We start from the raw sequence: 27,130 nt of genomic DNA, 5'->3' as shown, positions 1-27,130 counted from the left end.
GTAGCACATGATGCAGGTACTGTGCATGTGTGGGAATCTGACTTTGGGTCTGTCGTTGGTGGCTGACATCCAGTAAGTAGATCAAACAAAGGATATGTTAGACAATTCTTTACTTCTAACACTCAACACGAGAAAACACATTTTTTACTTATTGGTGACAGGCCGTATTTTCACGTCCGGATGAAATGCATGCCCAAATTCAACTGCCTGCTACTCATCCCCAGAAGATAAGATATGCATATTATTAGTAGATTTGGATAGAAAACACTCTGAAGTTTATAAAACTGTTAGAATAATGTATGTGAGTATAACAGAACATATTTAGCAGGCGAAACCTCGAGGACAAACCATTCAGATTTTTTTTTTTTTAGGTCACTCTCCTTTCAATGGTTTTCATTGGGAATCTAAGGGGGCTTCTTGCAGTTCCTATCGCTTCCACTGAATGTCAACAGTCTTTAGAAATTGGTTGAGGTTATTCCTTTGTGTAATGAAGAAGTACAGCCATCTTGAATGAGGGTCACTTGAAGTGTACTGTTAGATAGCTAGCTTTCTGCGTGACCAGAACTAGCTTCAGTTTGTTTTCTTCCTGTATTGAACATAGATCATCCCGTCTTCAATTTTATTGATTATTTACGTAAAAAAAATACCTACAGTTGTATTACAAAAGCAGTTTGAAATGTTTTGGCAAAGTTTACAGGTAACTTTTGAGATATTTTGTAGTCACATTGCTCAATTTGGAACCGGTGTTTTTCTGGATCAAACGCGCCAAATAAATGGACATTTTGGATATATATTGACTGAATTACTCAAACAAAAGGACCATGTGTGATGTTTATGTGACATATTGGAATGCCAACAAAAGAAGCTTGTCAAAGGTAAGGCATGAATTATATTTTTATTTCTGCGTTTTGTATCACGCTTGCAGGGTTGAAATATGCTTTCTCTCTTTTGTTTACGAGGTGCTATCCTCAGATAATAGCATCGTTTGCTTTCGCCCGAAAAGCCTTTTTGAAATCTAACATGTTGGCTGGATTCACAACAAGTGTAGCATTAATTTGCTAAATTGCATGTGTGATTTAATGAAAGTTAGATTTTTATAGTAATTTATTTGAATTTGGCGCACTGCATTTCCCCTGGATTTTGGCCAGGTGGGACGGTCCCACTTATCACAGAGAGGTTTAACCATCACGTCCTCATTTTCGCTGCATTAAAATTACAGGTCACTCGTTATGTTAGCTAGTGGGTTAGGTGACGTTTGCTAGCTAGCTACAGTAAGGCCTAAAGTAAGGCCACCAGACTGTTAAACAGCCATCACTGACATAGAGAGGCTGCTGCCAACATACAGACTCAAATCTCTGGCCACTTTAATACGTTGACTTAATAAAGGTATCAACAGTCACCTTAAATAACGCTACTTTGATAATGTTTACATATCCTACCCTACTAATCTCATATGTATATACTGTTCTATACCATCTACTGCATCTTGCCTATGCCGCACTGCCATCACTCATCCATATATGCATATGTACATATTCTTATTCATCCCTTACATTTGTGTGTATAAGGTAGTTGTTGTGAATTTGTTAGATATTACTGCATTGTCGGAACTAGAAGAGAAGTGTGCTCTTCACGGATGAATTCTGGTTTCAACTGTACCTTAATTGCATCTCAAATCCAAGATGGCAGCATGTTAAGTCGTTTGTCTGTGACTAGTACATTTGAACCTACTAATAACCTATTTATATATGGTTGTGTAGTGCAAACTATTTTATTTTTGCTGGTGTAAAGATCACGGGTCCTGCTCAACTCGGCACTTCATTACTTGAAGTTTACCAAAGTAACCCTATCTCTGGCTGGCCTGAGTTCCTCCTTCGTCTGCGGAGTGTCTTGTCCAAGCTGCTCCTTTTTGCTCTTCGCCTGGCTGTCAGTGGCAGCTCAACAATCAATACCCAATCTACTCACACGCGCAAACACTCACATTCAGACTCATACATACACGCTCTCTCTCTCCCCTTACCTTCGTTGGCCTATAATTTTGTATTTTTTTTGTCGGAGAAAATGACAGTTTTCGTGGTATTGCTTTGTGCACTTACTTTACTGAACTCTGGAGAAAACGAACATTGTCGCTGGGTGAGTACATTTGACAATGTGCTCTCCTGTCCATTGGACATTTTGTCTGCAGGAACTCGCTCTTTTTCACTTGTCCAAGTGCCGATGTATTTGTGGCATGATGTGAATAGTACGAATTTGTGTCACTACCAAAGTCTAATGGTTTTAAATTACTTTTGTATTGTCTGGCAACTCACTTGCAGAATTCGCTTGCAGTAGGTCTCTTAAAAAAAAGAAGCCGTGCAAGGTTATTAAACAGAGGTGCCTAGTTATTCTTCTTTTGTTGATATCAGGTAATGTGCAACCTAACCCTGGCCCTGATATGCAATGTCTCCAAACCCCCTCTGATTTTAAATCAAGATCTGGTTTTGGTATTTTTCATTTAAATGTACTGTTGTCAAAAATGGATGGGGTTAGGATTTGGGCTAAATCAACTGATGCTGATGTAATTGTGTTTTCTGAAACCTGGCTCAGCAAGTCTGTTTTTGATAAGGATATTTGTATAAGTGGTTACAATGTTTATCGCACTGATCGGGTTAAGGTGGGGGTGTGGCTATATATGTAAAAATCTAAATTCCATGTAAGTGTGGCAAAGTCTGAAACTATTTGTAAACAGTTTCTTGCTTTGAATATTGAGGTTTCAAAGGGCCTCTCTATAACTATGATTGGCTGTTATAGACCCCCCTCTGCTCTCGGTGATGCATTTTCTTCTTTGACGCACCTTATGTCTAAACTTCTTTACAGTGAAATGATCTTGATTGGTGATCTCAACTGCTGTTGGTTAAAGCCTGTGTCTGATGATTTAAAAATGTTTTGTAATTCTATGAATCTTACCCAGTTGATTAACTTACCCACTCGCCCAAATCTTAAATGCCCAGATAAATCTACTCTGATTGATTTGATATTGACAAATGTTCCACATAAATATTCTGCGGTTGGTGTTTTTTGTAATGATTTAAGTGACCATTGTGCTGTTGTTGCTGTTAGAAATACGAAGGTTCCAAAGACAAACCCACGTTTTATCCGTAAGAGAAATTTGAAGTGTTTTAATGAGCTGGCTTTCTTTCATGATTTGTTTTATTTTGACTGGAGGAAGATTGAGCTTATCCCTGATGTGGAAACTGCCTGAATTCTTTCATGATGGTTTTTCCCAAATAGTAAACAAACATGCCCCATTCTGCAGGTTCAGGGTTAAAGGGCGGGATAATCCATGGTTTTCTTCTGAGCTGTCTTGTATTATTCACGACCTTAATCTAGCCTGGGCTAAAGCAAGGAAATCTGTTCTGATGCTGATTGGCTTATGTTTAGGCAGTTACGAAACAAGTGTTATTTTCTTCTCAGGAAGGCCAAGTCTGAATATTTTATGTCTTACCACTGATAACCTGAATGACCCTAGAAAGTTTTGGAAGGCTATTAAGTCTATTTCTGGTAACAGTAATGTTAATGAATTACCGTCATGTGTTTTGAAGGACTCTGCTATATATGACAACTGAAATGCTGAATTGTGTCAATGAGCACTTTGTATCATCTGGTAGGCTGTTTGATTCAGTGTCCTCTGTCTCTGTACAACCCTGTGTGGATGAACCAGTGAGAGCTGGTCAAACATTTAGCTTTTTGCCATTCTCAGTGCAGGTGGTACATAAAGCCTTGAAATCCTTAGATCAGAGAAAGCCTGCAGGTCCTGATCTTTTGGATCCCTGCTTTTTAAATCTGGCAGCTGATTTCATAGCTGAACCACTTACATCTCTGTTCAATCTAACCCTGGAATGTAATGAAATTCCAAAGATCTGGAAATCAGCATTTGTCCTACCACTTTTAAAAGGGGGAGATCCAACTCTTTTAAATAATTATAGGCCAATCTCAAAGCTGTCACCCCTGGGGAAAATACTTAATAAAAAATAAACTTTTTTTTTTTTTTTTTTACTAACTCTATTTTATCAATGTACCAATCGGGCTCAAGAAGAAGCATAGCACAATTACAGCAGCCATGAAGGTTTTAAATTATATCACTGAAGCCATTGACAAAAAACGGCACTGTCTCTCACTTTTTATTGATCTCTCTAAGGCTTTTGATACAGTTGATCATGCTATACTAAGGCAGAGATTATTGAGTGTAGGTCTTTCGGAGCATGCAGTTGCATGGTTTGCTAACTATTTGTCTGATAGAACTCAGTGCACTCAATTTGATGGGCTTATGTCTGTTACATTGTCTGTCTTGAATGGTGTGCCCCAAAGGCTCTGTACTTGGTCCTCTCTTATTCACTATTTATATAAATGATTTAGACAAAATGTCCAAAATACACAACTTCATTTTTATGCTGATGATACTGTTATTTACTGTTGTGCCTCGTCTCTTACAAAAGCTTTCCAGAACATGCAAACTGCTTTTTATACTGTTCAACATACCTTGTCAATTGAAGCTTTTTCTCAATACTGAGAACTAAACTAATGGTGTTTTCTAATGCAAGAAATAGACATCTGAACCTTTCCCCTATTACTACCTGTCAGGCGATTGAGGTTGTAACCTCATATAAATATCTTGGAATTTTAATTGATGACGGCCTCTCTCTTAAATTGCATATTCAACAACTTACAAAAAAATTGAAGCTGAAATTGGGATTTTATTTTAGGAATAAGGCCTGTTTTTCTTTTGAAGCCAGAAGGAGGCTAGTATCAGCTACATTTATGCCTTTACTAGACTATGGGGATATTTTATATATGAATGCTTCCGCACAGTGTTTGAGATCAATTGACACTCTTTACCATGGCACTTTGAGATTTATTTTAAACTGCAAAACCCTTACGCATCACTGCACTTTGTATACCAGGGTTGGCTGGCCTTCTCTAGTCACTCGTAGGCTCAGTCACTGGTATACTTTTATTTACAAAGCCATTTTGGGTTTATTACCATTTTATTTGTGCATTTTTATTGTTCAGAAATGTGGTGGGTACTCTCTTCGTTCGCTGGACTTTATCCTGCTAACTGTTCCAAATGTCCGAACTGAATTTGGTATAAGGGCTTTTATGTACTCTGCGCCATCGTCTTGGAACACTTTTTACAGAATACTTTTTAAACTGGAAGAACCTGTCCCGATTGGTGTTTTTAAATCACTGATGAAGGATTTTGAGGCTGATTCCCTGACCTGTCAATGTTTTTAATTTGCTGTTTTATACTCTTGTGAATTCAATGGTTTTTACTGGATTACTTGTAGTTTTTCATGTTGTCTGTCTGTATTTTTTGTTGTTGTAATGACTTGGTGCTGCCTATCTTGGCCAGGGCGCTCTTGAAAAATAGATTTTAATCTCAATGAGCCCTTCCTGGTTAAATAAAAAAATAAGCACAAGCATTTCGCTACACTCAAATTAACATCTGCTAACCATGTGTATGTGACTGATTTGAACATCAACCCATGTTTGCTGCTGTTTGATATGGAACGCCGTTTGGGTCTTAAAGCACGTGGTCAAAACGCAATCTTTTGAATACTACGTGTGTAAAGTGCAGGCTCTAAATTAACACGCGCACGCATTAAATTAACGTCTTCACTCGCTAAATTAGCGCCTACACGCGTCAAATAAGCACTTGCAAATGTGCTTGCAAGCGGTTCAACATGTGCTAAATAAACGGCTGCAAGCGGTCCTGCACACGTCAACGCCTACAGCTGCTAAATATACACCTACACGTTAACTTAACGCGTTCCTTAATATGCACATTTTACTAGCCAATTTCCCTAGCTCCTCCTTTCCTTTCCCTTCAACCATAATCAGTGTACAGTCAGTTTGATGCAACAATTGAAGATGGCGAAAATAAACTTCCTTATCTGCTGCAAACAGATCCTAAATGACTGCACTCGATAATCCTGGAATTGATGTCATTGAGTCCACGTTAACAAGGTTGATTATTTTTAAATACTATTATTAATCATAAAGTTGATCCGCACACCCTGGCCTTCGCTGCAGTGAATGGTGCAGTCTTGTAACATTTTTACAGCCCTGCTAGCTACATAAAGGTGATTTATTGTCGGAGTACTGACGTGAAACATGTTTTTGTATTTTTAGGCATTTTTGTATTTTCAGATATTTTTAGGCTGGCTAACTATAATTGCAATGCCACCTAGCCTTAGCCGCGCTAGCTCACGATTAGCATGAAAACATTTACAAAACTCCCAGAAAGCTCATTTGACCTAAGACAACCCTGTAAAAACGGTGCTAATATCTACAACATACCAGCTTTCCAACAGCACAGATATGACTTTTGAATACCCTTTGAAATGTAAGGGAATACCCCCCTGATTTGGACAAAAACAAATGGCGGTATATTGGCATTGGACAAACCATATACACGATGGTCAATACCACCCAATTTGGCGTTGATTCATGCAAAGTATATTGCAAATGCCATATGGCAATTGCCAATTGTAACACTTCAAAATTCCAATAGGGGGCGTGTGCGTTCCACCGGGGCATTTCATATTGCAAATGGCACCCAAGTCAACATCCAAAAGCCAAATTTTGAAAAATGACATTTTTTAAAAAAAACTTAAAAACCCTTAAAAAAGTGCTTTCTGGACCTTTTTTCGAAATTCTTTCGAGTTTTTTGTCAATTACACATGGGTAAGTACTGTATGAGTATACTTTTGTCATCATATATATATATTTTTTAAGTACATGCGCATAAGGCATATGTTTTGTCCATTTGCAATATGATTTCATAGGAAGTCAAAAGTCAAAAGTCAAAAATGTCAAAATTTGGTAAAAAACTTCACACATCCTTAAAAAAGTGCTTTCTGGACCTTTTTTCAAAATTCTTTCGATTTTTGTGTCAATTACACATGTATAAGAACTTTATCAACATACTTTAGTCATACTTTATTATCATATATATATATATTTTTTTACTTGTGCATAAGGCATATGTTTTCTCCATTTGGAATATGATTTCATAGGAAGTCAAAAGTCAAAAGTCAAAAATGTCAAAATTTGGTAAAAAACTTCATACATCCTTAAAAAAGTGCTTTCTTGACCTTTTTTCAAAATTATTTCGATTTTTGTGTCAATAACACATGTATAAGAACTTTATCAACATACTTTAGTCATGCTTTATTATCATATTTTTTTTACTTGTGCATAAGGCATATGTTTTCTCCATTTGCAATATGATGTCATAGGAAGTCAAAAGTCTAAGTCAAAAGTAAATATTTTCCTCCGTGCAACTGATGATCTAAAATGTGCAACAAAATTTTTTGGATTTTTTTTGTTTATGTTTCCTTACTTTTTCAAAGTCACTGTGCATTTGCAATATGTTTTAATGGGCAGATACCATCACGAATTTGTCATGCTCAAAATTCAAACTTTACTTTGCTCAAACTATACCTTGGTCAACTTGTATTACATATTTCTTTTTGTTTTACTTGTGCATAAGGCATATGTTTTCTCCATTTGCAATATGATGTCATAGGAAGTCAAAAGTCAAAGTCAAAAGTAAATATTTTCCTCCGTGCACCTGGTGATCTGAAATGTGCACCTGGTGACCTGAAATGTGCACCTGGTGATCTAAAATATGCAACTGGTAACCCAAAAAAAAAATTTTGGGATGTTTTTTTGTTTATGTTTCCTTACTTTTTCAAAGTCACTGTACATTTGCAATATGTTTTAATGGGCAGGTACCATCACAAATTTGTCATGCTCAAAATTCAAACTTTACTTTGCTCAAACTATACCTTGGTCAACTTGTATTACATATTTCTTTTTGTTTTACTTGTGCATAAGGCATATGTTTTCTCCATTTGCAATATGATGTCATAGGAAGTCAAAAGTCAAAGTCAAAAGTAAATATTTTCCTCCGTGCACCTGGTGATCTGAAATGTGCACCTGGTGACCTGAAATGTGCACCTGGTGATCTAAAATATGCAACTGGTAACCCAAAAAAACATTTTTGGGATGTTTTTTTGTTTATGTTTCCTTACTTTTTCAAAGTCACTGTGCATTTGCAATATGTTTTAATGGGCAGGTACCATCACGAATTTGTCATGCTCAAAATTCAAGCTTGTGATCTAAAATATGCAGCTGGTTACCCAACATTTTTTGGGATGTTTTTTTGTTTATGTTTCCTTACTTTTTCAAAGTCACTGTGCATTTGCAATATGTTTTAATGGGCAGGTACCATCACGAATTTGTTTATCGAATTTGTTTATGTTTCCTTACTTTTTCAAAGTCACTGTGCATTTGCAATATGTTTCAATGGGCAGGTACCATCACGAATTTGTCATGCTCAAAAATTTTTAGATGTATTTTTTTTTGTTTCCTTACTTTTTCAAAGTCACTGTGCATTTGGAATATGTTTTAATGGGCAGGTACCATCACGAATTTGTTTATCGAATTTGTTTATGTTTCCTTACTTTTTCAAAGTCACTGTGCATTTGCAATATGTTTCAATGGGCAGGTACCATCACGAATTTGTCATGCTCAAAATTTTTTAGATGTATTTTTTTTTGTTTCTTACTTTTTCAAAGTCACTGTGCATTTGGAATATGTTTTAATGGGCAGGTACCATCACGAATTTGTTTATCGAATTTGTTTATGTTTCCTTACTTTTTCAAAGTCACTGTGCATTTGCAATATGTTTCAATGGGCAGGTACCATCACGAATTTGTCATGCTCAAAAAATTTTAGATGTATTTTTTTTTGTTTCTTACTTTTTCAAAGTCACTGTGCATTTGGAATATGTTTTAATGGGCAGGTACCATCACGAATTTGTTTATCGAATTTGTTTATGTTTCCTTACTTTTTCAAAGTCACTGTGCATTTGCAATATGTTTCAATGGGCAGGTACCATCACGAATTTGTCATGCTCAAAATTTTTTAGATGTATTTTTTTTTGTTTCTTACTTTTTCAAAGTCACTGTGCATTTGGAATATGTTTTAATGGGCAGGTACCATCACGAATTTGTTTATCGAATTTGTTTATGTTTCCTTACTTTTTCAAAGTCACTGTGCATTTGCAATATGTTTCAATGGGCAGGTACCATCACGAATTTGTCATGCTCAAAAAATTTTAGATGTATTTTTTTTTGTTTCTTACTTTTTCAAAGTCACTGTGCATTTGGAATATGTTTTAATGGGCAGGTACCATCACGAATTTGTTTATCGAATTTGTTTATGTTTCCTTACTTTTTCAAAGTCACTGTGCATTTGCAATATGTTTCAATGGGCAGGTACCATCACGAATTTGTCATGCTCAAAATTTTTTAGATGTATTTTTTTTTGTTTCTTACTTTTTCAAAGTCACTGTGCATTTGGAATATGTTTTAATGGGCAGGTACCATCACGAATTTGTTTATCGAATTTGTTTATGTTTCCTTACTTTTTCAAAGTCACTGTGCATTTGCAATATGTTTCAATGGGCAGGTACCATCACGAATTTGTCATGCTCAAAATTTTTTAGATGTATTTTTTTTTGTTTCCTTACTTTTTCAAAGTCACTGTGCATTTGGAATATGTTTTAATGGGCAGGTACCATCACGAATTTGTTTATCGAATTTGTTTATGTTTCCTTACTTTTTCAAAGTCACTGTGCATTTGCAATATGTTTCAATGGGCAGGTACCATCACGAATTTGTTTATCGAATTTGTTTATGTTTCCTTACTTTTTCAAAGTCACTGTGCATTTGCAATATGTTTCAATGGGCAGGTACCATCACGAATTTGTCATGCTCAAAATTTTTTAGATGTATTTTTTTTTGTTTCTTACTTTTTCAAAGTCACTGTGCATTTGGAATATGTTTTAATGGGCAGGTACCATCACGAATTTGTTTATCGAATTTGTTTATGTTTCCTTACTTTTTCAAAGTCACTGTGCATTTGCAATATGTTTCAATGGGCAGGTACCATCACGAATTTGTCATGCTCAAAATTTTTTAGATGTATTTTTTTTTGTTTCTTACTTTTTCAAAGTCACTGTGCATTTGGAATATGTTTTAATGGGCAGGTACCATCACGAATTTGTTTATCGAATTTGTTTATGTTTCCTTACTTTTTCAAAGTCACTGTGCATTTGCAATATGTTTCAATGGGCAGGTACCATCACGAATTTGTCATGCTCAAAAAATTTTAGATGTATTTTTTTTTGTTTCTTACTTTTTCAAAGTCACTGTGCATTTGGAATATGTTTTAATGGGCAGGTACCATCACGAATTTGTTTATCGAATTTGTTTATGTTTCCTTACTTTTTCAAAGTCACTGTGCATTTGCAATATGTTTCAATGGGCAGGTACCATCACGAATTTGTTTATCGAATTTGTTTATGTTTCCTTACTTTTTCAAAGTCACTGTGCATTTGCAATATGTTTCAATGGGCAGGTACCATCACGAATTTGTCATGCTCAAAATTTTTTAGATGTATTTTTTTTTTGTTTCTTACTTTTTCAAAGTCACTGTGCATTTGGAATATGTTTTAATGGGCAGGTACCATCACGAATTTGTTTATCGAATTTGTTTATGTTTCCTTACTTTTTCAAAGTCACTGTGCATTTGCAATATGTTTCAATGGGCAGGTACCATCACGAATTTGTTTATCGAATTTGTTTATGTTTCCTTACTTTTTCAAAGTCACTGTGCATTTGCAATATGTTTCAATGGGCAGGTACCATCACGAATTTGTCATGCTCAAAATTTTTTAGATGTATTTTTTTTTGTTTCTTACTTTTTCAAAGTCACTGTGCATTTGGAATATGTTTTAATGGGCAGGTACCATCACGAATTTGTTTATCGAATTTGTTTATGTTTCCTTACTTTTTCAAAGTCACTGTGCATTTGCAATATGTTTCAATGGGCAGGTACCATCACGAATTTGTCATGCTCAAAATTTTTTAGATGTATTTTTTTTTGTTTCTTACTTTTTCAAAGTCACTGTGCATTTGGAATATGTTTTAATGGGCAGGTACCATCACGAATTTGTTCATCGAATTTGTTTATGTTTCCTTACTTTTTCAAAGTCACTGTGCATTTGCAATATGTTTCAATGGGCAGGTACCATCACGAATTTGTCATGCTCAAAATTTTTTAGATGTATTTTTTTTTGTTTCTTACTTTTTCAAAGTCACTGTGCATTTGGAATATGTTTTAATGGGCAGGTACCATCACGAATTTGTTTATCGAATTTGTTTATGTTTCCTTACTTTTTCAAAGTCACTGTGCATTTGGAATATGTTTTAATGGGCAGGTACCATCACGAATTTGTTTATCGAATTTGTTTATGTTTCCTTACTTTTTCAAAGTCACTGTGCATTTGGAATATGTTTTAATGGGCAGGTACCATCACGAATTTGTTTATCGAATTTGTTTATGTTTCCTTACTTTTTCAAAGTCACTGTGCATTTGCAATATGTTTCAATGGGCAGGTACCATCACGAATTTGTTTATCGAATTTGTTTATGTTTCCTTACTTTTTCAAAGTCACTGTGCATTTGCAATATGTTTCAATGGGCAGGTACCATCACGAATTTGTTTATCGAATTTGTTTATGTTTCCTTACTTTTTCAAAGTCACTGTGCATTTGCAATATGTTTCAATGGGCAGGTACCATCACGAATTTGTCATGCTCAAAAATTTTTAGATGTATTTTTTTTTTGTTTCTTACTTTTTCAAAGTCACTGTGCATTTGGAATATGTTTTAATGGGCAGGTACCATCACGAATTTGTTTATCGAATTTGTTTATGTTTCCTTACTTTTTCAAAGTCACTGTGCATTTGCAATATGTTTCAATGGGCAGGTACCATCACGAATTTGTTTATCGAATTTGTTTATGTTTCCTTACTTTTTCAAAGTCACTGTGCATTTGCAATATGTTTCAATGGGCAGGTACCATCACGAATTTGTCATGCTCAAAATTTTTTAGATGTATTTTTTTTTGTTTCTTACTTTTTCAAAGTCACTGTGCATTTGGAATATGTTTTAATGGGCAGGTACCATCACGAATTTGTTTATCGAATTTGTTTATGTTTCCTTACTTTTTCAAAGTCACTGTGCATTTGCAATATGTTTCAATGGGCAGGTACCATCACGAATTTGTCATGCTCAAAATTTTTTAGATGTATTTTTTTTTGTTTCTTACTTTTTCAAAGTCACTGTGCATTTGGAATATGTTTTAATGGGCAGGTACCATCACGAATTTGTTCATCGAATTTGTTTATGTTTCCTTACTTTTTCAAAGTCACTGTGCATTTGCAATATGTTTCAATGGGCAGGTACCATCACGAATTTGTTTATCGAATTTGTTTATGTTTCCTTACTTTTTCAAAGTCACTGTGCATTTGCAATATGTTTCAATGGGCAGGTACCATCACGAATTTGTTTATCGAATTTGTTTATGTTTCCTTACTTTTTCAAAGTCACTGTGCATTTGCAATATGTTTCAATGGGCAGGTACCATCACGAATTTGTCATGCTCAAAAAATTTTAGATGTATTTTTTTTTGTTTCCTTACTTTTTCAAAGTCACTGTGCATTTGGAATATGTTTCAATGGGCAGGTACCATCACGAATTTGTCATGCTCAAAAAATTTTAGATGTATTTTTTTTTGTTTCTTACTTTTTCAAAGTCACTGTGCATTTGCAATATGTTTTAATGGGCAGGTACCATCACGAATTTGTCATGCTATAAAAATCCTGCAGGAATGTGAAATTGACTGGCCCGATGAACTCGGGATGGCTTTGCAGTGATTCTGGGTCATCTCAATCGCTCGTTTGGGTTGATTTCAGAATGTCGCTTTTGGTGATGTTTTTTCACTATAGAATCATATTGCAAATGTACAAGAGTCAAGTGGACAAGAGTCCATCAGTCAATTAGATATCATTCTGACCACCAAACTGATACAAACTGACACCAAACCCACTTTTTCCAACTCGTTTAGTAGCCAACTATTACATACTTCAGAGCTGGCCCAAAATTCACAACGCCTTCGGTACAAACCATAAAAAAACCATAAAACACGTAGTTACGTTCTAGCTGCGGGTCCATTTCTTATGTTATGTGTTGGCCTAGCTGAGGCGACCCCGAATCCCAAGTTTCGGCTCGATAGGTCATTTGGTGTCCGAGAGAAACCCTAATTGGTGCTGAAAATCCACTATTTTCCATGACTTGCTACGGGGTCCTTGAATGAGATATCGGACAGAAACGTTGGGGTCTGTCTATATGGGCCGAGACGTTCGCAATGCACCTAGTCTTGCGACTCTGGGACATTTCTAAATGTCGTCATTTTCGTGATGCAAAAATGAATTGAAGTTATTTCAAATGTACGAGGCTGTTTCTCGGTCCGAGAACCTTCTAGAGCCACGTAACTCACCACGCACCATCTACGGGAGGTCTAGAACAGGTTTCTAAAGTTTCGGAACTCTAGGTCCGACGGTTCTTTTTTAGCTCCAACAAAGCTAACTATTGGAGCCACTGTCTGTCTCTACGCACCCCAATACGTCCCTCCATCCAAGTTGTGTTTTAGTGCAATTTTTTTTTCCTTTGATTTTTTTGGGGAAAAATGACTGATTTACAGTTCATGGGGGTTGCCTAATCACATATATGAAGTTTTGGACAGATCTGACTTTTTTAACCCTTCGAAACAGCCCCTGAGACACCAATTATGGCACTTCCGGTTGGCACAGGAAGCTATAAATCACCACATGTCTTGATTGACATGGCCACTTACAGAATCCTGAGTTTTAAGTCCTTACGTTAAGAATTGACTGATCTACACAGGGTTGAATGCACCATGTCTATCAAACTGCATGCAATGTATGGGTAAACACTTTTAGGGTGATTTGAACCACTTCCGGTTGGTCCAGGAAGCTTAGAATCGACACAGGTAGACCTCATAGTGGCCTGATGGACTGGTACCGAAGACAGGTTCATACGGCATTCATAACCCACATAGGCCTCAGGTTGAAATTAGGGGTGCAGGCAATGTATTCCTATGGGGAGAGATGACACTGTAATCTGTGAGATCAAAAAACCCTGTTTTACTGTGAAGGGTTAATGCCACACGGTCAAGGTTAGGCTTGTTGAGATCGGGAGGACCTTAGGAACATTCAAGTGGTGGAATTTTTCTTCTCACCCTAACGGTTCTCTCACTGTCACCCAAAAGCAAATGACATTGTGGTGCAGGCTTCATTTTGGGCCTACTATTGTAATGGTCGCTGCGCCTAGACCGAGCGAGCTACGGTCAAGCGGGATAGCTCGTTGAACTCAGAACAGTCTGGAGACTATGGTGATGCCATTTTTTGTGTTGATTTCAGAATGCCATTTTGGTGATGGTCCCTCTCCGTTTAAACATATTGCAAATGTACAAAAGTCAACTAGCAAGTCAGTGTCCATCAGTCAATTAGATGTCATTATGACACCAAATGGATATCAATTGACACCAAACCCACTTTTTCCTACTCATTTAGTAGCCAACTATCACATATGTCAGAGCAGGCCCATAATTCACAGCGCCTCTAGTTGAAAACATAATAAAAAGGTAAAACACATAGTTACGTTCTAGCTGCGGGTCCAGTTCGGACATTATGTGAAGTCCTATGTGAGGCGACCCCGAATCCCGAGTTTCGGCTCGATAGGTCATTTGGTGTCCGAGAAAAACCCTAATTGGTGCTGAAAATCCACTTATTTCCATGCCTTGCCACGGGGTCCTTGAACGAGCTATCGGACAGAAACTTTGGGGTCCGTCTCTATGGGCCGAGCCGGTTTCAACGCACCTAGCCTTGCGTCTCTGAGACTTTTCTAAACGTCGTCATTTTCGTGATGCAAAAATGAATTGAAGTTATTGCGAATGTACGAGGCTGTTTCTCGGTCCGAGAACCGTCTAGAGCCACGTAACTCGCCACGCACCATGGCCCGGAGGTCTAGAACAGGTTTCTAAAGTTTCGGAACTCTAGGTCCGACCGTTCTTTTTTAGCTAGAACAAAGCTAACTATTGCGGCCACTGTCTGTCTCTACGCACCCCAATACGTCCCTCCATCCAAGTTGTGTTTTAGTGCAATTTTTTTTTCCTTTGATTTTTTTGGGGAAAAATGACTGATTTACAGTTCATGGGGGTTGCCTAATCACATATATGAAGTTTTGGACAGATCTGAATTTTTTAACCCTTCGAAACAGCCCCTGAGACACCAATTATGGCACTTCCGGTTGGCACAGGAAGCTATAAATCACCACATGTCTTGATTGACATGGCCACTTACAGAATCCCGAGTTTTAAGTCTTTACGTTAAGAATTGACTGATCTACACAGGGTTGAATGCACCATGTCTATCAAACTGCAGGCAGTGTATGGGTAAACACTTTTAGGGTGATTTGAACCACTTCCGGTTGGTCCAGGAAGCTTAGAATCAACACAGGTAGACCTCATAGTGGCCTGATGGACTGGTACCGAAGACAGGTTCATACGGCATTCATAACCCACATAGGCCTCAGGTTGAATTTTGTGGTGCAGGCTATGTATTCCTATGGGGAGAGATGACACTGTAATCTGTGAGATCAAAAAACACTGTTTTACTGTTAAGGGTTAATGCCACACGGTCAAGGTTAGGCTTGTTCAGATCGGGAGGACCTTAGGAACATTCCTATGGTGGAATTTTTCTTCTCACCCTAACGGTTCTCTCACTGTCACTCAAAAGCAAATGACATTGTGGGGCAGGCTTCATTTTGGGCCTAATATTCTAATGGTTGCTGCGCCTAGACCGAGCGAGCTACGGTCAAGCGGGATAGCTCGTTGAACTCAGCACAGTCTGGAGACTATGGTGATGCCATTTTTTGTGTTGATTTCAGAATGCCATTTTGGTGATGGTCCCTCTCTGTTTAAACATATTGCAAATGTACAAAAGTCAACTAGCAAGTCAGTGTCCATCAGTCAATTAGATGTCATTATGACACCAAACCCACTGTTTCCTACTCATTTAGATGCCAACTATCATATATGTCAGAGCAGTCCCATAATTCACAGCGCCTCTAGTTTAAAACATAATAAAAAGGTAAAACACATAGTTACGTTCTAGCTGCGGGTCCAGTTCGGACATTATGTGAAGTCCTATGTGAGGCGACCCCGAATCCCGAGTTTCGGCTCGATAGGTCATTTGGTGTCCGAGAAAAACCCTAATTGGTGCTGAAAATCCACTATTTTCCATGACTTGCTACGGGGTCCTTGAACGAGCTATCGGACAGAAACTTTGGGGTCCGTCTCTATGGGCCGAGCCGGTTTCAACGCACCTAGCCTTGCGTCTCTGAGACTTTTCTAAACGTCGTCATTTTCGTGATGCAAAAATGAATTGAAGTTATTGCGAATGTACGAGGCTGTTTCTCGGTCCGAGAACCATCTAGAGCCACGTAACTCGCCACGCACCATGGCCCGGAGGTCTAGAACAGGTTTCTAAAGTTTCGGAACTCTAGGTCCGACCGTTCTTTTTTAGCTCGAACAAAGCTAACTATTGCGGCCACTGTCTGTCTCTACGCACCCCAATACGTCCCTCCATCCAAGTTGTGTTTTAGTGCAAATTTTTTTTCCTTTGATTTTTTTTGGGAAAAATGACTGATTTACAGTTCATGGGGGTTGCCTAATCACATATATGAAGTTTTGGACAGATCTGAATTTTTTAACCCTTCGAAACAGCCCCTGAGACACCAATTATGGCACTTCCGGTTGGCACAGGAAGCTATAAGTCACCACATATCCTCATTGGGGTATGCTGTTACAGAATCCTGAGTTTTAAGTCCTTACGTTAAGAATTGACTGATCTACACAGGGTTGAATGCACTATGTCTATCAAACTGCATGCAGTGTATGGGTAAACACTTTTAGGGGCATTTGAACCACTTCCGGTTGGTCCAGGAAGCTTAGAATCGACACAGGTAGACCTCATAGTGGCCTGATGGACTGGTACCGAAGACAGGTTCATACGGCATTCATAACCCACATAGGCCTCAGGTTGAAATTAGGGGTGCAGGCAATGTATTCCTATGGGGAGAGATGAAACTGTAATCTGTGAGATCAAAAAACCCTGTTTTACTGTGAAGGGTTAATGCCACACGGTCAAGGTTAGGCTTGTTGAGATCGGGAGGACCTTAGGAACATTCATGTGGTGGAATTTTTCTTCTCACCCTAACGGTTCTCTCACTGTCACTCAAAAGCAAATGACATTGTGGGGCAGGCTTCATTTTGGGCCTACTATTCTAATGGTCGGTTATTGTGTTATTTCAGAAAATCATAGAAAATCACAGAAATGTCGCAGAGCTCCGCAGCACACTTTAAAAAGATTCGTATGAACACCCTGCAACTGGATCTGTAACCGTTGAAAAAAAAAAACGCCTATTTGTGACCATCACCAATTTGTCATTGTTCCGTTTCTCTTAAATGACGATAGATAAATGGCTGGTTCTTTTTTTATTGACACCGGAGGCTCCTTGGCTTTGACCCGAAGTGGAAAAATAATTTCTCTACTTCCATTTTAAGCCTTTAATCCCAGAAAAATGGCCGTAGCTCAAAAACCGTCGAGGCCTAGACGCCATCCCGTTCGGGGCCAACTGCCCCTTGAGCCAAACCTACGCTCGCCAAGTTTCGGCTTCGAAATATTTTCAGTTTTTGAGATAAGGCCCCGTCGCGATTCGTGATGTTTTGCCAAATTGCCATATGATTCCGTATGCCATCTGGTGGGAGTGTCCGGGACGGCGGAAAAACGGTCCGAAACTTGTTTTTTTTTTTAAACGGGAACCGAAAGTCCGACAAAGTTCATTCGATGACTTCCCGGTAGGTCTGGCCCTACCGCACGGCCCGACGCCGACCGCGAATTTTACAAACGATTTCGGACGTCGGGTAAGGGACCGTACATTTGCAATATGGACTTTCTCACTGATCATACACGAAATGCCGAAATGTTCCCTTAAGGTATGTTAATATTTCATCTAAGCCTATGATGCAGAAATGAACAACTTCAGAACCAGGAACGTTAACGTTAGTACTATGGCACTGTTTTAACAGGAATCGCAGTCCTATGGTCTCTATTTTCACAAAAATGTCGTCTTGCAGAATGGAAACCATGCAGAGGTGCCTTGACTGGGATAGGGGGAGGCTGATAAATGTTGCTTCAGCAGATCTAATTGATCAAGTATCTCAGTTCATTCAGGAGATTCGTTCCTCTGGCTGGCATGCGTAAGCAGCATTGTAGTGGGTTTGGTTGGGTTTACTGTTTTTTTCACTCTTCCTTCTCCTGCTGCCCATTGTATTTGTTTTTGGTCAACATTTCAATTTATGTCTTGGTTAAAAATCCAATATTATAAAAACATTACTTGGCCACAATTTGTGACAGTTACTGTAATTTCAAAGTGTTTTTGGAATGAGGGGTCGGGTGGTGTGACAATACATTAAGTAGCCTAAACAGTGTATCATTGTTACAGCCAGTTCCGGTTACCGTGCTCCTCGGACTTGGAGAGGAGCTAGAGGGGCACCTTGTTTATGCCATCACTCAAGAGCAACTGAAGTTTCTGATGTCCTGTGCTTTCAGTGCGTCTCAGATGGCAGATATTCTACATTGATCAACACTCAAACATAGTCTAAGGTCAGTTATTCTTGGACGTAATGCTATAAGGGGCGGCAGGGTAGCCTAGTGGTTAGAGCGTTGGACAAGTAACGAGTAAGGTTGCGAGTTCAAACCCCCGAGCTGTCGTTCTGCCCCTGAACAGGCAGTTAACCAACTGTTCCTAGGCCGTCATTGAAAATAATAATTTGTTCTTAATTAACTGACTTGCCTAGTTAAATAAAGGTCAAATAAAAAATATAAACTACAGACTTTAGTTTCTTACCAATCAAACAATTTTAGAATGACTACAATCAAGACAGGACTTTAAAATGACTTTAAATGCATGGTTTCCAGTTTCTTACCAATCAAACAATTTTAGAATGACTACAATCAAGACAGGACTTTAAAATGACTGATGATATTTTACATTACCTCATCCCTGTCCATTGTTACACTTTTTTTCCCAGACACTTCAATCTGTCACATGCACCGTTATATTCTGACATGTCAGACTTGGCTCTGGATGAAAAGATTAAGGACTTGGTGGCTGGGAACGACAAACTTCGACCGGAGGCTGTTCGAGCACAATTAAGGGCATTGGGAATCCGGGTGCAGAGACGCAGAGTGAGGGACAGCATGATTCGTGTTAACCTGAGGGCGGCTGCCCTCAGAGCCATGTCGCAGATGCTACATAGAAGGTCATAACGTGTTGCTGGACAAAACTCGTTATGGCACCTTGATGGAAACCACAAACTGATAAGGTAGGTGTATCTTTGTGATCGACCCAATTATCTATATCACTGGTGAGAAGTTGTACATTGTAACATCTCAAATTGTTCATCAACTTGTTCATCAACAACTAACATTTCAGTTTAGCAAGCAATGGCCCAATATATCAATCATGTGGATAATAATTGTTTTATTGTGTTTCTGCTACTTCTGTGATCGATAGAATATCTGCATCATGAAATTAACAAACATGCTTATATTGAGGACATACTGAGGCAAAAACGGTTGGAACAAAGTATTTGTGCCTAAGCGTGAACAACAGGAGAGTCTGTCCTCTTGACTCATTAACTTAATTCATTAACATTGTTCCACATTTTGGATGTTAATTTAATATCGGGTCTGCTGCTTTGTTATATACTGCAGGAACCTGATGCAGCATCTAAGTGGTAAAGGAGGATTGTGATGTTTGTATATTTCATGTGTTCAGCTTTTGTATCAACCAGTGCTGTGTTTTCTGATTTAAGTGGAGGATAGTTATACATGGTGGCATTGATGGGTACAGCTGCCTTGTTGTGTTTCTTCGTGCTTCCAGCAACAATCGCAGCAGTACTGTAATGCATTGCTTCATGAATGCTGTCTCCAGATATGGCGTTCCCTCCAGAGTTAGGACGGACCATGGAGGAGAAAACACTGTCTGCTTGTTGAATGTAATACATATTGAAAATATTATTTAAAAAATAGAGCTACATGCATCCTTAAAATGTCGTCTTGACCTACACATTGATTACATTCTATAGTGAGTGATGCATGCGGCTACATTTTTTTTCTGTAAATCATTTTCAGAACGCACTCACATTATGTTGGACAGCTTTATTGCTTTCTCTATGTTTTTGAAATGTATAAGCCTTTAAATTACCTTTTACTGACTATTTCTACAAATGAGGCTATACTTGTGGCAGCACCTATTCCTGTGACTACACTTCTTGTGGCCCCTCTCCACCTATACCACTTCCTGTGGCCTCCCTTCCACCATTCCCTGAGGCGTATCGTCCACCACACTCTTCTGTTGATGTTGGTGATGACAATGAGTAAGTCATCCCTGTAAATAATTGTCTTATTACAGATAAATTGTGAGAAGTATCTGAGCTTTGTTATTCTGAATGTCTCTTTTGGTGTTGACCTCCAAACACTGAAGTTAATGAGATGCCAACCAAATTAACATGAGGGACAACGTTTATGATTGTGCAAGGAGAGGCTTTAATAAGAGAGCCCACTTTAATCCGGAGGCAAATATAGACATGGTTTAGGGATGCTGACGGAAAAGGGGCAGCTGATGAGGATGGTCCCCCAAGAGAAATTCTCTGGCTGCTAATGAGTGCCATCCATTCCTCTGCAATATTTGAGGGACCTGATTGACAAAAAGGCCTTTCTTGCAACTCTCAAGGTGAGTTACACCAACAAAGACATTTGTTTATGGCAATATATATGACTTGAGTAAAACATTTCATTTTTCTATGTAATATGTCCCTTATTTACTGTTTGTCTTCTGTGTGACAGCAACATGGGGGTGTAGAGACATTTTTTCAGAGGCTATACAGACACGTGTGTGACCTACAACCTCCTGTGCCAGAACTGAAAAAAATTGCGGAATATGACTTCAGAGAGAAGTTGGAGAAGGTAAGTACTTTAAACTGTGATAAATGTTATGTTACTGTTAATTTGCACGTAAGTTTGAACATTTTGGGGGTTGTAGTTCATGACAACTTTTCCACATGGATTTGGTTTATTTTTGTTGGCAGTCAATTTTTAAGGGCAGTGATAATCAGTTTATTGTTTTGCTCATTTGTCCCAAAACACAGTTCAATAAACAATCTAAGATCCAGTTAGCACAAACTTTTGACGAGGCACAGGAAGTGGTCATGTTGGGTCCAGTGTGATACATTCGTACATTGGAGAGGGATTCTCTGGTGGAGTCAGCCACAAAGTTCTACTTAGAAAGCAGGATACGGGATGCTCTTGAGTAGTGTTTCCATATCTAAGGGATCTCAAGTTTAGTTAAATTCTTCAGGGTAAATTCATAGACTTGTTTTTACTTTATAGATTCAAAGAGGGTCTGGAGTGTTTGTCTCATGCCTTACATGAATAGACACTCAAGCCTCTTCAGAGAGGTTTTCATCTACGCTGAGAAACCTCTTTTGGCCAAAGACATAGCTTCTCTTTTCAAAACAGAGCGCTCCCCACCTGGTACCAATCAAAGAGCAATAAAGAGTAATATGTTTCTGGAGGGACTGACTTCTGGAGGTGGAAGGTTAGATGCAAAACCATGATCATTGAAGTAACACGGCCCACATCAGTAAAACATCACCTAATCACTCAACTGTGGGACAGCATTATTCTTCCATTATTAAACCCAAACTACTTTCACTTAAGAGTATTGTGTTCTCCAACAAGTGTTACTTATGGACTTAATGTCCCCCACTTTCCTTTTTTTCAGGGGGAACACATACCCTTTAACCATGGAGAAGGTTTTCATTTTCACTTCTGGAGCTTCAGCATTCCTAGGCTGGGATTGCCAGTGGAGCCACAGCTACAGTTCTCTGCAACCGCACGGCAAGCTGTACCGGAGCGCCAAGTCTAGGTCCAAGAGGCTTCTAAACAGATTATACCCCCAAGCCATAAGACTACTGAACATCTAATCAAATGGCTACCCAGACTAATTTGCTGATACTCTATCTATGCATAGTCACTTCAATATCTCTACTGTCGCGCCCTGACCATAAAGAGACATTGTTTCTCTATGGTGAAGTAGGTCAGGGTGTGACTGGGGGTGATCTAGTTTATTTATTTCTGTGGTGTTCCAGTTTATTTTCTATGGTGGTGATTTGTATGATTCCCAATTAGAGGCAGCTGGTAATCGTTGTCTCTAAGTAGTTGTTTTTCCCACCTGTGTTTGTGGGATATTATTTTGTGCATTTGCACCACTTAGTCACGTTTCTTTATTGTTTTGCTTAAGTTTCACTTAGAAATAAAGATGTGGAACTCAACCTCCTTGGTCCGTCTCTACACACTATCGTGACATCTACCTACGTGTGTGTGTGTGTGTATATAATATATATATATATATAAAACTTGACTTACCAGTGCCCCCGCACATTCTCTGTACCGGTATCCCCTGTATATAGGCTCGCTATTGTTATTTTTACTGATGCTCTTTAATTATTTACTTTTCTTGACACGGTATTGTTGGTTAAGGGCTTGTAAGTAAGCATTTCACTAAGGTCTCGACACCTGTTGTATTTGGCGCATGTGACATACATTTTGATTTGATTTAAGGGGAATTGTCCAAAACATTTATTGCATGACCACCTAGTGAATTCAGAATACTGCAGCCAATGTTAATTGATGTGTCCCAAAATAATTGATATGAATGTTTCCGACAGGATTTTCCCATCAGCAAAAAAAAAAAAGTTGTAGTGAAAGTTTTCAAAAACATTACAACCATAATCAATCGGACACAGGAATACAAATGTATGATTTATTAGTGGGTAAACTGAGAATTATTCAAAGTAGTTAAGTCATGTATGTCAAGGGACTTACAAATCTTTCAGTAAATATGGACATTTCATTTGCATGTTATGGCAATTAGACACTGTAGTTAGTACACAGGTCGTGGTGCAGCAAGTTTGAGGGTAGTGGAGAAGCACAAGTGGGACTTTCACGCCCTGACCATAGAGCTTTTTTATTCTCTATTTTGGTTAGGTCGGGGTGTGACTAGGGTGGGTAATAAAGGTTGTTTATTTCTGTTGGCCTGGTATGGTTCCCAATCAGAGGCAGCTGTTTATCGTTGTCTCTGATTGGGGATCATACACTGCTCAAAAAAATAAAGGGAACACTTAAACAACACAATGTAACTCCAAGTCAATCACACTGTCCACTTAAGAAGCAACACTGATGTGCAAATGGACAACAGGTGGAAATTATAGGCAATTAGCAAGACACCCCCAATAAAGGAGTGGTTCTGCAGGTGGTACCACAGACCACTTCTCAGTTCCTATGCTTCCTGGCTAATGTTTTGGTCACTTTTGAATGCTGGCGGTGCTTTCACTCTAGTGGGAGCATGAGACGGGAGTCTACAACCCACACAAGTGGCTCAGGTAGTGCAGCTCATCCAGGATGGCACATCAATGTGAGCTGTGGCAAGAAGGTTTGCTGTGTCAGTGTAGTGTCCAGAGAATGGAGGCGCTATCAGGAGACGTGGAGAAGGCCGAAGGAGGGCAACAACCCAGCAGCAGGACCGCTACCTCCGCCTTTGTGCAAGGAGGAGCACTGCCAGAGCCCTGCAAAATGACCTCCAGCAGGCCACAAATGTGCATGTGTCTGCTCAAACGGTCAGAAACAGACTCCATGAGGGTGGTATGAGGGCCCGACGTCCACAGGTGGGGGTTGTGCTTACAGCCCAACACCGTGCAGGACGTTTGGCATTTGCCAGAGAACACCAAGATTGGCAAATTCGCCACTGGCGCCCTGTGCACTTCACAGATGAAAAAAGGTTCACACTGAGCACGTGACAGAGTCTGGAGACGCTGTGGAGAACGTTCTGCTGCCTGCAACATCCTCCAGCATGACTGGTTTGGCGGTGGGTCAGTCATGGTGTGTGGTGGCATTTCTTTGGGGGGCCGCACAGCCCTCCATGTGCTCGCCAGAGGTAGCCTGACTGCCATTAGGTACCGAGATGAGATCCTCAGACCCCTTGTGAGACCATATGCTGCTGCGGTTGGCCCTGGGTTCCTCCTAATGCAAGACAATGCTAGACCTCATGTGGCTGGAGTGTGTCAGCAGTTCCTGCAAGAGGAAGGCATTGATGCTATGGACTGGCCCGCCCGTTCCCCAGACCTGAATCCAATTGAGCACATCTGGGACATCATGTCGGATGCTTTAGTCCAGGTCTGGGAGGAGACCTCATCAGGAGCATGCTCAGGCATTGTAGGGAGGTCATACAGGCACGTGGAGGCCACACACACTGAGCCTCATTTTGACTTGTTTTAAGGACATTACAAAGTTGGATCAGCCTATAGTGTGGTTTTCCACTTTAATGTTGAGTGTGACTCCAAATCCAGACCTCCATGGGTTGATCAATTTGATTTCCATTGATAATGTGTGATTTTGTTGTCAGCACATTCAACTATGTAAAGAAAAGTATTTAATAATAATATTTCATTCATTCAGATCCAGGATGTGTTATTTTAGTGTTCCCTTTATTTTTTTGAGCAGTGTATTTAGGCAGTCATCCCACTGTTTTGTGGGATCTTGTTTATGTGTAGTTGCCTGTGAGCACTTCATTTACTTCGCATTTCGTTCGTTCTTTGTTTATTGTGCATTTCATTCAATAAACATGTGGAACCCATATCACGCTGCGCTTTGGTCCAAATGTTATTACGACGATCGTGACACTTTGAGTGAAGTAACTGAGGGCAGAAAAGGATATCAGGGTGCCCAGGAACTTGAAGCTGCTGATCATCTTCATGTACAGTAGATAGGAGAATGGTCAAGTATCACCATCTACTTTGTTTTGCTTATGCTGAGACTTGTCCTATCACCACTGTCATTTGTTGGGACAATAGGCGAACTGGAGTTGTACATAGTGTAGCACAATCTATTGTTCCAGTTTTTTTTATCGTTATCGACTGGGCTGCAGTGGAGACGGTAAGAAGCGGCTCTCCTTCCTATGGTGGCTGAAGACATTTTGCCTGACGTCAGATTGGAAAAAATGGAAACAGAACCATAAGAGCAGATTACTTTCTTTACTGGCACAGTTTTAAAATGTGTAATTGTAGTCACTTTCAATTGATTCATTGACTCCAAGAACCATTGATTGTTGTTCATAACATTAACACAACTGACAAACGTTGCTTGACTGTAAATTAGGATACATGTTTTAATAACATTGTATATTTGATTGGGCTTAATGTTGTATACCTTGTCTTGTGCATGCATGCCAATTGATACTTGATGAATCAGGTCTTCTCTGGTGCTTTATCAGCCCCCCCCCCCCCTTGCCCACTCCAATATCCTCTTCATGGTTCCCTTCTGCAAGAGACAATTGTGAAAATAAAGCAGTACTGGGTATATGCCTGAAGTTATTTTACCCTAATAAGCTTCGATGGAATATATTTGAAAAGGGAACGTGCACATTAAAGTCTACTTTGTTCGAAAGCTGACATGTAACGTTCGATGTTAAAAAAAAAAGGTTTAAGGTTGTCACTAGCCAAATTTGCTTTGTGTGAGCTTTTCTGTCTTCATGCTAATCGCAAGCTAGCGCAGCTAACGCTAGCATTTAAATGAAAGCCAGTCAGGCTGAAGATGTTGCCTACCTTAAGTTGTTTTGCTTAAATACAAGGCGTTGGGCTAAAAACGTAACTCAAAAACAAGCAAAATAAAGACAATAGTCCAAAAATCGAGAACTACCAGGATTTTGAACATGTCCGTTGACTAGTCTATGTATGCCTGGCCCTGCATGCAAGCAACAATCTTGCTAGTATGTAAATTAATTTACCTTGATAGTATTAACACAGTCCAATGTGTTTCCGTGGCTGTTGTAGTTTACATGTTTTTTTTCAGCAGGGCTTTTAATAAAACACATGACGGTGCCATTCACTGCTGCTAGTAGTATGACCGTTCGAAGCTACGGTTAGCTAAATTAGCTAGCAAAATATGACTTAGCTGATGCTAAGTACTGCTGATCCTGGTGCTAGATTAATGTTAGCTGAATTGTATTGCCAGTGATGAGAAACAGATCCTTCCACTGTAAACTAGCTGATAAACTTTACGATTCAGTAACAACAAATTTCAAAGACAAAACCGTTACCTTGTAAAGGTTCAAACTCTGCTTGCAGTGGAAAAGGAAGTTCCTTCAAACTGAAATCTGGTTGAAATGAGGAGCTAGGGAAATTAGCATATTAAAGGAACTCGTTAAGTTAGCGTGTGCAGGTGTATATTTAGCAGCTGTTGGCGTTAACTTGAAGTGTGCAGGACCGCTTGCAGACGTTTATTTTGCACATGTTGAAAAGCCTGCAAGCATATTTGGACGAGCTTATTTGACGTGTGGGTAACGCCTGCGCCTGTTTACTTTATACACGTAGCATTAAAAAGATCGCGTTTTGACCACGTGCCTTAAGACCCAAACGGCGTTCCATAGTTTCAATTCGAGTCAATGAGAGAAGCTAGCAATACAATGTTGCATTCCTTAACTGGCAGGGTGTTTGTGTACACCGGTTGAAAGGCACTTGAAGCACGTAGCTAACATGAGGTTAATCCAGTCAATTGCACCATAGCGATTACGTTTTAGGTTGGCATGGTTCACACACACAATAGCTGAATTTGCAGAGCTAGCGAGCAAACATTAGTTAGCAAGCTAGCTAGTACCTATTTCATTTATGTGACGTCGTCAAAAATGGAATCTTTGCTATCGTCAGTGTATTCCAAGATCATGCTGTATTGCTTTTAAGTCCCTATGATACACTGAATTCCAAACTGAACAGAACTACACTCTCTTCTACCATTGTCTAAAATATCTTTAATGGTCACTTTGAAAAAGCTAAATTGTCTCTAGGGGACTTTGAAGCACCTTGTGCGCCGATCTTGGAGGTAACTGACGATAGCAAAGATTATAACAAACACCTCAGAAACGGAATTGGTGCTCGCTAGCTCTACAAATTAATCTATTGTGGGAAGCCAGGCA

General features: G+C 39.1%; 2 long non-coding RNA genes across 8 annotated transcripts; one reads left to right on the top strand and one right to left on the bottom strand.

The window, feature by feature from the left end:
- Positions 1-22,436, top strand: LOC110539112. Of its 6 annotated transcripts, none has more exons than XR_005035058.1 (6): positions 1,542-2,133; positions 18,542-18,702; positions 19,131-20,099; positions 20,336-20,836; positions 20,950-21,069; positions 21,887-22,436. It is a non-coding gene; the product is annotated as an uncharacterized LOC110539112 (long non-coding RNA). The 6 variants fall into 6 exon arrangements; XR_002475859.2 differs by having other exon boundaries at positions 19,131-20,480; positions 20,689-20,836; XR_002475858.2 differs by lacking the exon at positions 1,542-2,133 and adding an exon at positions 1-72 and having other exon boundaries at positions 19,131-20,836.
- A 2,628-nt stretch (positions 22,437-25,064) lies between these two features.
- Positions 25,065-26,522, bottom strand: LOC118937692. 2 transcript variants are annotated; one of them, XR_005035060.1, is made up of 3 exons: positions 25,946-26,522; positions 25,369-25,479; positions 25,065-25,139 (listed from the first exon to the last, which is right to left on the bottom strand). It is a non-coding gene; the product is annotated as an uncharacterized LOC118937692 (long non-coding RNA). The 2 variants fall into 2 exon arrangements; XR_005035059.1 differs by having other exon boundaries at positions 26,258-26,522.
- Between the last annotated feature and the right edge of the window lie 608 nt (positions 26,523-27,130).

Source organism: Oncorhynchus mykiss, chromosome 12 (genome assembly GCF_013265735.2).
Source record: "Oncorhynchus mykiss isolate Arlee chromosome 12, USDA_OmykA_1.1, whole genome shotgun sequence".
NCBI classification, from domain to species: Eukaryota; Metazoa; Chordata; class Actinopteri; order Salmoniformes; family Salmonidae; genus Oncorhynchus; species Oncorhynchus mykiss.
This window is presented reverse-complemented; position numbering and strand designations above follow the sequence as displayed.